The following is a 4,629-nucleotide window of genomic DNA, read 5'->3' on the forward strand; positions in this document are numbered from 1 at the left end:
GCATCATGGGGCCCTGTTTAGGTGCTACCACAATACAAATGATGATGATGATGATCTGTAGCTGAGCTGAACTTTTAATAACACTGTTGAATAGTAAATGTTAGATATTGCTAAGTAATGAAAAATTCTAATAAAAAACCAAAATACCACAAAACCTAAAAGCACAGGGAAAATAGCTAAGTGAAAATTTGATCACCAATTATGTATTAGGCTTTGATAGCTTTCATCTGTAAAATAACATTTAATTTTGTTCTTTATGATTTAAAATAAGAAATATATAATGAACCCTGAGTGTTATGTGTTAGATGTACAACACAAGTGGTGTCTTACAGTGACCAAGAGGTGAAGAAGCATTTGAGTTGATTACATCCCTTTTATAGATAGGCTTTTGGCTAATAGATCCTACGACAGAACCTAATCTTCGAACAAATTTGTGATTTAAAAGCAATTTAGTCAAGTGCCATTCCTGGATCTTGAGCACTTTACAGTGAAAGAAAGAGACACAAAATATAATGTTTATTAACGAAACTGCAATAATGGGAATATTTATACGTGTGATTTAATGTGACATTGAATTTTACAGGAACATTTTCATTTGGAAAAATCGACCCTCAATCATTATCGAAGTTAAGGGTGTCTTAGATTTCGTTTAACGAATGAATTTAATATTGGTGGAAGATGATAGACTGAGACTCTGTACCAAGAGGTGAAAGCAGTGTAAGCTTCCTTCACTCTAGTCCTCTAAGGTGCCTCATCCAGGCTCTGAAAGGGCTTTAGGTTTGGTATTTATAGCTCAGTCTTCCTGGCTCATTCAGGTTTTGGCTTCTCTGCCAGCAAACATTCCAGCCATGTGGATACCTAGGGACTGCTACTTATCAAGTCATTTCACATATGTCACCAAGAAGCCATTGAATAGTAATGAAGTTTGGAAACTCCTTTAAATCAGTGACCTAGAAGTGAAAGGCTCTGGCTCCTGTTCCTAATCACTTTTGCCTCCTAGTCCCTCTTCCTTTCACATTTGCCTGACAAACATTGACATTTATGTACAGCATTGATACCACTGTTACATGGCAATGTCTCAAGTGCAGCATGTTATTATCTGACACCTGTCCATGAAATGTGCTAATTTCATTGAGGTCCTTATCGCTCAGCTTGGGTTTCCCGAAACTGAAAATAACAACAAACCTTTACGAGTACGGAAATCTTTCAGAATTGAGTGCATGGGCCAGATCCTCAGCCCGTGTCAGTCAGTGGAGCCAGGACAATTTACACTGGTTGAGGGTCTATCCCTCTGTCTTATTTTAAACAATGGTGACCTTTCCACTACCCAGCCCGTAACTTTCCCGCAGATTCTTTGTGAACACTGCTGAGGCAGAGATTCCATTCAGGCTTACAGGACCTAGTTTGATTCTCATCTCCCTCTCCTGTCCTTTTACTGACTCCACAGGTTGGCTTTTTACGTCTTTAAATATTTAAAGACTGTCTTGTGGCTTTGCTTTTGTTTACAACTTTAGAGCCTGATCCTGCAATTTTTACTCACCCCAGTACATCGGTGGGACATCAGGAGGACTGCACATGTGCATGAGGCCTGCTTGTGTGAGTAAGGGTTGTGGGATCCAGCCCTGAGTCTCCTTTTTGTTCTTCTTTTGACTTTTATTTGAAAATCTCTTTTTCTTTCTCTTTCCCAGGATTATAGATATTCAATATACTGCTTTCATTTTCTTGAACTACTCTGGTTGCTGGCATTAATCCAGTAGTCTGGGTTTTTTTTGCAGCACTCAAACACTCTGGTTCATGGCAATACTCTGATATTCTAGTTCCAGGCAGCAGGTCTAATATTCTGGTTCTGGTTCCTGGCAGTGCTCTGATATTCTGGGTTCAGCAGTACGCTGATATTCTGGTAGCACGTCTGATACAGTAAGTGGCTAATCATCCTGGACAGTTGCAATAATAACTAAGGATAGGCAAACCGACTGAAATAAAATGAGAGCTGACCCCAAACCTTTGGAGAAAACTTGAACTAAAACTTGATCTCACAATTTTTGTATTCCCATTATGTGTAAACCAATTTTGGGGCACTTATATGAACTTCTGAACCTTTTGAGGTTTTCTCCCAAGGACAATGCATGGTGAGATCAGTGCGTGGTTACCAGAATGCTCCCAAAATGGAGTGTCTTCAGTCATGCTCTATATATTTCCTTATCCTGAGTTAAGTGTGTTTGGCGCACATACTGAATTAGGAAACAAACTTGTACCACGTCCACATGTCTCCTGACCACGTGATTGCCTCTCTTTAATGTAATGTCATTAACCTCTCCCATTAGCTGCACTTTGGCTGCCTTTCAAGCTAGTATTAGAAATGCAGTAATCAAGACTCCCATTCTAAAGCTTAGGTGGTGTAGTGCTTTCGTGCCCTAGCCTTTTCTCTCTGGAGACCCTGCACTCATCCCCATTTCTCAGCATTGCAGATCCATTATCCAGTGTAGAAGCATCCATTGTACCTGGCTGTCTCCCCTTAGCAGTGCCCCATTGCTGGAGCAGTAGGAGGTGCTGTTGGTCAATACGAGGGGTGCTGTCAGAGCTGCTTAGGAAGCTCTGCATTTTATCTGTCTGTATTAAGTATGACTCTAGCTGTGTGTTCCTCACTTCGATGAACACTCAGTGGGATGGTAGATTTTTTCCTCACCACTTCTTTCAGAGATAGTGGTGCATGTTGCTAAATCCCTTTGCGAACATCTCCACTTAAGTCCACTCTGCATCAGTCTTCCTCTTTCATAAATAAGGCTCAGCCTTTGTGATTACAGACCACCCAGGTTCATGAGCTACATTTATCCGTTGATGTTTGCAGCCAGGCTCCATGCTACAGCAAAATGATTTCTCTTGTTTCACATATTTACAAGATTGTCACCAACCTTCTGTAACTTTCTACACCTTCTGTTCTCTCTCTTCCTCTGAAGAGTTTGCCGGGGCTTCGTCTGTCTCCTCCGCCAGGATGAAGAGAGAGATGATTTCTTGTTAACTGTCTGAAGCAGTGAAAATAAATTTGGGACCCTGCACAAAGAGGACTGTCTGCCTGCGAGGGGGATTAAAACGTTGTCCAACCTGCTGGCCACACTGATAACTCACCAGCTGACTATGGGCTGCATCTAAATAAAATGGAACGGATGCAGGGGCACAACCCTGGGGGACCACAGTTCCCAGTGTGTAATGCCTTGAGTGACTTGTTTTTTGATACAGGTATGGCACACTGGAACCGATCGTCTTCACAGGCTGCACCTCAGCATTGTGGGCCATTCTAGGTCTGCTAGCCACACGCTGGCTATCCCTGCTCTGCATGAACAAGTGATGAAGCAGGGTTTTTACCGGAGACAAAGCTGTGGCACTGTATAGCAGGAGCAGAGGGTGAGTGGGTAGGAGAGTCAAAAAAATAAGCACAAGAGGCCAGGTTCTCAGCTGGTGTAAACTGGCACAGCTCCATGGAAGTCAGTGACTTACATCAGCTGAGGATGTGTCCTCAGAGGGCATAAAAATATAGTTAAGCAGAGGAATTAAAGGGAAGGAACATGTAGTTGCAGTGGAAATGAGCTAATCGTAGCAGACTAAATCTTGGATTAAGGGCCACATATGGGGGATGTAATCTGAAGGGTAGAAGGTTATTTAACTGCCCATAGAGCATCAAAAGATCTCTCCTTGGCATTCAAGCATAGACAGCCAGGGCACAATTTGTTCAAAGTTCTGGTTTTGGGAGACTTAATTCATGGGTGCCCAGATCAAGACACCTCAGACCTGATTTTAAGAAGTGCTGAACTCTCACAACTCCAATTAAAGTTCAGTGGCAGCTTTGAGAGCTTGGCACCTCTGAAAACCAGGCTCCTTATGTCTCGAGTCGGGTAACCTAAATCGGAGGCCACTACTGAAAATTTGTGCTAATGACATGTGGGCTAATTTGATGTTCATGGCCAAGTTTCCAATGGAAACATGAACTGAACTGTAATGCTTGGTGGCATCTGCAGGTGCTGATTTAATAAGAGTGCAAACAATTGACTGGTTTTATAGAGACAAACCTGAAATTTCAGAACCCCTAGTCTGGGCCCCAAGCTCTGAACCCTTCAGCCTAACCTATTCTGAGCCTAACTGTTTATCCTATTGCTCCTCACCATATGCCCTATATGTCACCCTATAATTCTTCTTTGTCCTGGGATTTTACATCCTTCAAATATTTGTAGCCTCTTTCATGTGCTCCCTCCCTTCTTTGGTCACTTCTTAGTTAGGTGATATATATCTTGCTCCTTTGTTTTTTCATCATCAGTCAAGCCCACCCAATGCCTGATCACTTTTGTTGCTCTTTTTTGCACTCCTTTCAGTTTGTCAGTAAGTATTTTCCTGGGGCGAGGTGCCTGGAAATGAATGCAGATCCCCCAGAGAGGGGGGGGGGGGATCTGATTAGCCTTATCTTAGCGTGTACAACTACTCTTTCGTTGTCACTGGGCTGTTGTCATTGTGCCTTGGACCTTACATGTTAATATGAAATGAGAGCTTGCCAAACCACCTCTCAAAATGTGAGATTTGAAAAAAGTCTGGTTAACTTTAGTCCCTGTTCTTTTTGATGTTCACTCATCTGCCCTTCTT

The sequence above is a fragment of the Emydura macquarii genome, unplaced genomic scaffold (assembly GCF_026122565.2).
Source record: "Emydura macquarii macquarii isolate MOO-44397 ecotype Brisbane River unplaced genomic scaffold, CSIRO-AGI_Emac_v2 contig_1253, whole genome shotgun sequence".
NCBI lineage: Eukaryota > Metazoa > Chordata > Testudines > Chelidae > Emydura > Emydura macquarii.